Here is a 7,500-nt window from a genome sequence, read left to right on the forward strand (position 1 = left end):
AGAGGAGGAGGAGGAGGAGGAGGAGGAGGAGGAGGAGGAGGAGGAGGAAGCAGCTTTCTGTATAACCACACACGTACTGTTCCTTCACTCTGGCATTTTTTTCTTCTAATCTCACTCTTCCTCTCCTCCTCTTACTGAGTCTCGGCTCCTCTCACTTCCTGCTCTCTGATTAATGCGAGCGAAGAACAATTTTCCCTTTAACTTGACGCCACCAATCCCCAAAAGAAGAACTGATGAATATATACAATCATTTTTTTCTCCTTCTTCATCTTCGGTTTTTTTTTCTTCAAGTCTTCCTCCTCCTCCTCCTCTTCCTCCTCCTCTGTTGTGTTTGGTGAAGTTCAGATGGTGAGAAGTTTGCTCTCTTCCTTCGTTTAGCTATTTGATCTTTTTTTTTTCTTCTTCTTTTTTCTTTACCTCGTTTGTGTGTTTTTTTTAACTGTTATGTAAATTTGAGGTGTTTGTTTTTGGCTAATTATCGTTATTTTTTTTTTTTTTTCGATTTCTTCTTTTGGTTCGGAAAGATTTGTTATTTTGTTTCCATTCTCTGGTCTGACTGGAAATGTAGTCTATTTTTTGTTTACTTGTTTCTAGTATGACTGGAAAACAAACGGGGAAGATCTCAAACACACACACACACACACACACACACAAGCACCATAAACATGTACACCAACTTGCTGATAACACGGCAACACATTTTATGGCACCACACACAAGCAGGAAGGTTTGGACGCCACAAAAGTAACGCCAAGATGTGACGTATAAGGCAACTCTTCCTCCTCCTCCTCCTCCTTCTTCTTCTTTGCCTTGTCTCTCAATCCTTTCCTCTTAACATCTTCCTTCACCATTTATTTTACATTGGCTTCGCTTTTACTTGCTTTAAACTTCTCCTTCTCCTTTCTTCTCCTCCTCCTTTCTTCTCCCGAGGCAAATAAGGCGAAGGACAAGCAAGTGAAGGAGTGAGGAGTTAAGGATCTGTTCGAATAAGCAGCTAACCAGTTTTCCAAGTAAGAATAAATATGTACGAAAGTTAATAATAGAAGAAAGAGAAGTAAGAAGTAAGGGATTAAAAGCTGATCTGTATGAAAGTGTGTGTATCAGTGAATGGATGTTAACTCCAGGAAATTATACAGGACATGTGATTGAATGGCAAAGATAATGTTGGTGATCTTTTTATGAGGTGTATTGATAATTGGTCTGTCTGTCTGTGTGTCTGTCTGTGTGTGTGTCTGTCTATCTGTGAGTCTTTTCGTCTGTGGATCTGTTTGTGTAAGTACTTTTTTTTTTAGTTTTGCTATTTTTTTTTTTTTTTACTAGTCAGTTTTGTTTGTCTTTCATTCTGTTTATGTATTTATAATTTTTTTTCTATTTCCTTATTCTTTGTCTCAGTTAGTCTCTCTCTCTCTCTCTCTCTCTCTCTCTCTCTCTCTGTGTGTGTGTGTGTGTGTGTGTGTGTGTGTGTGTGTGTGTGTGTGTGTGTGTGTGTGTGTGTGTGTGTGTTGGGCCGCAGGTGCCTGTCGGAGCGGTGCCAGCCGGGCCGCGATGGTCGGATGGTCGGTTAGCGGGACTTTCTCAGCCGACCCGACCGACCCAGCTAACGGGGCTATAGCAGCTCATCCGGCCTCCCCCCCACCCCCCTCACCACCACCACCACCACCACCACCATACACACACACACACACACACACGAAAGAATAAAAAATAGTCTCATCTAGTGATTGCGACACACACACACACACACACACACACACACACACACACACACACACACACACACACACACACATACATACTCTCTCTCTCTCTCTCTCTCTCTCTCTCTCTCTCTCTCTCTCTCTCTCTCTCAGACAGTAGGAACCTTCACCTTAACACCGCCTTCTTCCCCTTGACCCTCTCTCTCCTCCTCTCTCACGGCCAAGGTGAATACACAGGCGGACACAACACAACGCTACACAACACAACGCAACACAACACAACACATCCATTAGGTTGCCATCATCGTATAAGTGTGTCCGTGAAGGAAGTCCTCAAGGTAACGTCAATACCTACTTTACACTTATATATCCCATCATTCACCTGTACTTCCTATCCACACCTGTTATCATGTAAACCTCCTGTCACACGCACACACACACTCACATAACTGTCACTACTTCAAACTCACAGAAGATACACACACACACCTATCAATCTTCACCTGTTAAGCCACACACCTGTCGAATTCCACACCTGCCAAGCCGAACACCTGTTACCCATACCTGCATAACACGAGGAGGCGGCGAGAGGGAAGCACACAGGAGGTAAACAACCGTAGGGAAACTGGACCATCATGAAAGAGGTGAGTCTACGGTATGGTAATTGAAGGAGAGGGAAGAGGAGACGGTTGGGTAAGACTGGGAGGAAACAAGGAAGGGAGGGAGGGAGGGAGGGAAAGAAGGAGGATGGGAACGGTAAGGGACGGGAGACGAGAGACGCTCGGGGCTGTGGTCGAGTGGAGAGAATGAGGGATGGAGGGAGAAAGGAAGGGAAACAAAAGAGGGTCGGGTACTGAGACTCGATGAAGCAGAACGACTTAAGTTGTTACCCGGAAGACTCTCTCTCCTCCTTCTCCCTCCTTCCTTTCTCCTCCTTCTCCCGTTACGTGATGGCCTAACCTGCCGCCGTGAGACCCTAACGAGGAAAAGAAAGGAAAAAGAACATCTCCTTTCATTTCTTTCATACGGCGAAGTTTCCCATCAAAACAGTGAGGTGTGTACATTCACCACAGCGTCACCTCAAGGGAAGAACTCATAAAACTAAACATAAAAAAACACAATAATGAAACTCCACCCCAATCACCAAGTTTTCTCTACAAATACGGAAGTTTCATTATGTTTGACGAGAAGTGAGTGAGTTTCGTCTCCTAATCTCTCCCCTTGTCGTCAACCTCCACTGCGTCTCGTTAAGCTCCCCATGTACACGTCCCTGGAGTAATGGACGCCACCCCTCTCCCCGCCCCACGTCCCTGCCCCTCCCAGCCCCGCCCCGCCCCGGCCAAGACTATAATTATAGATCGCAAAGTGTCAGCAGCATGATGAATAAAAACCAAAAAAGTAACAAGAAGAGGAGTGTCTTTAGAGGAACAAGAACTCGCCACCTTATCAATGCTCGTGTACGCAAATGAGGGGCCACACACACACACACACACACACACACACACACACACACACACACACACACACACACACACACCTGCTGGCTAACACGTACACATTCATAAAAGTACACAATGGAAAACCTGTATATTCTCTTACTTCCCCATAAACATCAGTACCCATACACACACACACACACACACACACACCCTGACCTTGAGGCTGTTTCCATGAGGGCAGTATCGCTGACTCAATATCGCACATCCTCTTACAACTTCGCAATGACCTTGAAATGATCTCAATGAGTGGCGGAGGAAGGCGGAGTAAGGAGGAGGAAGAGGAGGATGGACCACCAGGCCGGCGTTCAGAGGGCATCGGGGAGTGTGTGCGCAGGGAGGAGGAGGAGGGATGAGGGAGAGAGGGAGAGAGGGAGGGTAGGGTGAGAGTGAGAAACTGAGTGAGGCTGATGACCTAAGACACGATACCTCTCACATAACTTAGAGCCACAATTCATTCTCCCTCTCCCTTATCTTTCTCCTTCCTACTGTGACACCTCCAGCTTCCTAACTTCAACACTGAAAACAAACAGTCCAGTGATAAAAATTACAGCTTAACCTTCTCTTCTGTACAGTAACCCGCCCGCTTCTCTCCTACAGCTGAACATGGGTGGGGAACAGTCACACGGGGCAGGACAAAGCCACACACACAGAAACGCGAACCCCACACTGTAAACACGTTGAGGAAACACTAATTTGCGTCGAGATGCGAAGGGCGACAAGACAAAGCAAGGCAAAGGTAAGGTGTGGCGACTCAATCTTCAACCCAAGGCATGGAGGCAGTACTGTCTACCTGTCTCTCTTAACCTGGCCGTCTCCAACCTGTCCCAGAGCACATCGCCTTTACACTCCAACTTATATATTCACACTCGAGTCTCACATTTCGCCATCACGCCCCCTTGAGGTGAACACGGATTCCTGGGCTGCCTCTCAAACGCCCTCTACCCTCTGGTCACGAACTAAGGGGGTCAGTGTCCTCGCCCGGCAGCAGGTCAGGGGTTACGAAGGAGCCGTCACGCCACCCGCTGCAGAGAGGAAAAGCTAAGCGGTGACGGGCCAGCGGGAGATGTGTGACGGTGCAGGTGACGCGGTGCTAAGGTGGCGAGGAGAAGCTGTTATGACTCTGAGCTCAATAGGTTTCCCGGTGTATGTTTAGAGGGAGAGAAGAGAGAAGAGGAGAGAGAGAGAGAGAGAGAGAGAGAGAGAGAGAGAGAGAGAGAGAGAGAGAGAGAGAGAGAGAGAGAGAGAGAGAGAGAGAGAGAGAGAGAGAGAGAGAGAGAGAGAGAGAGAGAGAGAGAGAGAGAGAGAGAGAGAGAGAGAGAGAGAGAGAGAGAGAGAGAGAGAGAGGCTGCAAGACCTTCAATCTTTTCCCCTGACCATGAACTTGACTCCTCTCTTCCCCAGCACAACATTCCCAAACACGCCAGTCACACCTTGCCCTCCCAAACACACTGCAATGAAGACTCCCACACACACAACACTCCCCACCTCCTCGCGTGTTAAGAATGAACTCCCAAACCAACACACACACACACACACACACACACACACACACAAGAACTCATAATACTCAAGGCGTTCTCTTCCAGTCACATTCTTACAAAACACAACATTTCCAACCCTCGTTTCCCCAGTTAAGGTGTCACTTCCGACTTCTCGAGGCACGACGCACACTGCAGAACACTCAAGGACAAATAATACGCACCAGGTGACCTCTAGCCCGGCACACCTGAGCGGGGGAGGGGCAAGTATGCGTGCCGGTCACCTGTGCAAAGCTCCCAAGAGGCGGAAGGTACGGAGATAGATGGGAAGGTAAAGAACAGTAGACAGACAGGTATATAAGATAGTAGGTAGAAGCATACATCAATTATTACGTCAGTGTCCGGTAAAAATATCACCTGCATTCAGATATACCGTGGAGTGACAGGTAAACAGTGTATAGACAGGTGCATCCATTGTCCCGTCGCTCCTCTCGGCCCCAGGTAGATGCTTACGAGATGGCAGGTAAGTGACATCGACGCGCGACTTGCAAGAATCCACAGCGAGAGGAGGACGCCATGTGCCAAGACGAGGCGAAGCGAGACAAGGCAAGGCAAGGCGAGTGTTGATGCGGGTGAGGGTGAGGGCGGGGCGACCGTGACCTTAGCGAGCGAGAAAGATGAGTAAATGCGGCACTGAATGATGACTTTGTTGACTCCCTAGTCTTGTTCACTGACCCGAGCCCTCACACACACACACACACACACACACACAAGCAGGAACCGCGAGAAGAGTGGCGCGGCTGAGAGGCGAGAGATGACAGGTGGATGGCGGGGCTGGAGTGCCATACGGTTTTCAAGGGCAAAGACACACAGCAAATGAGAGAGGCACCGCTTATCTCTGCCGCCTTGGTGACGGGTCTTACAGCATCTGCCTCCCGAGTGAAGCATGAGTGTAAGTAAACCTAAAATGTTGAGTCGCTTTCTGAGTGTGAAGGAAGAGAAGCTGCTAAGAGGATTACATCGCATGACATTCTCTTCCTCCGACGCTGAGTGAGTGTTTGGAGAACCAGCACTAACGTTAAGCCTTGCACGAGATGACAAATAAGACCACGAACCAGTGCGTAAAGAACAGAATACAAACAAGGAACACCATCATAAAAAACGGATCACACCAAACCAGAAAGCGACCAACACCTTGCGAGAGACACCCAAGCACCAACACCTGACTGTTACTCACCTGGGGGCGTGGGACAGGTGCGGCGAGGGTAGGGTATCCATGAGAGGGACGAGACACCAACGCGTGGCACTGAGTAAACACTTCACTGTCGGGTCACTTGGCACCGCGGGGCCAGTCACACCACTTAACACACCAAACACATCCACAGCACGTCAAGTCACCAAGTCGCAAAGCACACACTATCCTGCAGGTCCGGCGAGGCGAGACACAGCAGCAGGCGACACAATCCTAGTGAGAGCAGGGCAGGGTGGCTAGTTCAGTACACGTGCCAGCGAGGGAAGAGCAGGCGTGGAGGCAGCGTGGCGCGTGTTCTCAGCGATGTGGTGTGGACCCAACTGCGGCCCCGGGAGTGTTGGGGACCAGAGCGGAGCAGAGGCGCCTCCCCCTTCCTTCCCTTCGTCTCTTCGTCCCTCCCTCTACCCCCCTCATCACTCTCTCGCCACCTCCCTCCACGCGCGCTACACTCTCCACCTTGCTCTTGAAACTTGTTACGTTGTGGTCATTACCGAGGGCGTGGAGGAGCGAGAAGGAAAGGGAAGAAGGCGGACCGCTGGGTGCAGGATTCGAGGAAGAGAGGAGAAACCAAATGACGTTCTTCTTCTTCTTCTTACTACTACTACTACTACTACTACTACACTTCCTCCTCCTCCTCCTCCTCCTCCTTCTCCTCGTATTGTCGTTTAGTGATGTTACTAGCAAAAGCAGCAAGATAGAGCAATACTAAGAAAAAACTAAAACTAGGAAAATATTTTACTGACACACACACAACCAAAGCAATGTCGAAAAAATGTCAATAAGAACAGGAAGAGAGAGATATATAAAGAAAAGGGAGAGGAAGGGAGGGAAATGAAGCAAGAGTGAGGGAGAGAGAGGGAGAAAGAGAGAGGAACCACGGAAGAGGAAGCAAAGAAGAGAGGAAGAGAGGGAAACGACGCGAAAGGGAGAGAAAAAGAAGGGAAGAGAAAGAGATGAAGCAAGGAGAGATGTTGATTAATTTACTATTTTACGGCGTCACAGCAAGAGATCATACCACGCCATCATATAAGAGGAGAGAGAGAGAGAGAGAGAGAGAGAGAGGGAAAGGAAGGGAGAAGAGAGGGAGAGGGAGAGGAAGAGAGAGAGGGAAAGGAAGGGAGAGGAAACAAGGGGAGATAATAGACTAACGCCCCTCTTACTTCCTCTCTCTCTCTCTCTCTCTCTCTCTCTCTCTCTCTCTCTCTCTCTCTCTCTCTTCTCCCTGCCATCCACCATCACGGGAAAAAAAAATAAAAAATAAATAAAAAATAAAAAATGCAAGTTTTGGCGAGCGTTGTGGCGGGAGATTTCAACGTCAGGCGAAGAATAGATAGGAATCCAATCCACGGAAAATTTAGGGAATATTTCTTGAACCTCTGAATGTGTTGCTTTGTGAGTACATTTTTTTTTACTAGTGTGATTATAATGTGTGTGTGTGTGTGTGTGTGTGTGTGTGTGTGTGTGTGTGTGTGTGTGTGTGTGTGTGTGTGTGCAGGTAGGTATCTAGGTATTTATTTATGTATGTATTTATGTATATTTACGTGTATTTATGTATATTTATGTATGTATTATTT

General features: G+C 48.1%; 1 protein-coding gene across 3 annotated transcripts in view; it reads right to left on the reverse strand.

Annotated features, from left to right (window-relative positions):
• The window catches only part of LOC123508846 (transcriptional activator GLI3-like), a 65,111-nt gene extending 58,857 nt beyond the window's left edge, over nt 1–6,254 (reverse strand). For 2 of the 3 annotated variants that reach the window (XM_045262810.1, XM_045262803.1), the window contains exon 1: nt 5,912–6,254. The gene's annotated coding sequence lies outside the window, so the exon portion shown is untranslated. The remainder of the gene's footprint in view (nt 1–5,911) is intronic. The other variant, XM_045262809.1, reaches the window with a different exon arrangement.
• Between the last annotated feature and the right edge of the window lie 1,246 nt (nt 6,255–7,500).

This window comes from Portunus trituberculatus, chromosome 25 (genome assembly GCF_017591435.1).
Source record: "Portunus trituberculatus isolate SZX2019 chromosome 25, ASM1759143v1, whole genome shotgun sequence".
Taxonomy (NCBI): domain Eukaryota; kingdom Metazoa; phylum Arthropoda; class Malacostraca; order Decapoda; family Portunidae; genus Portunus; species Portunus trituberculatus.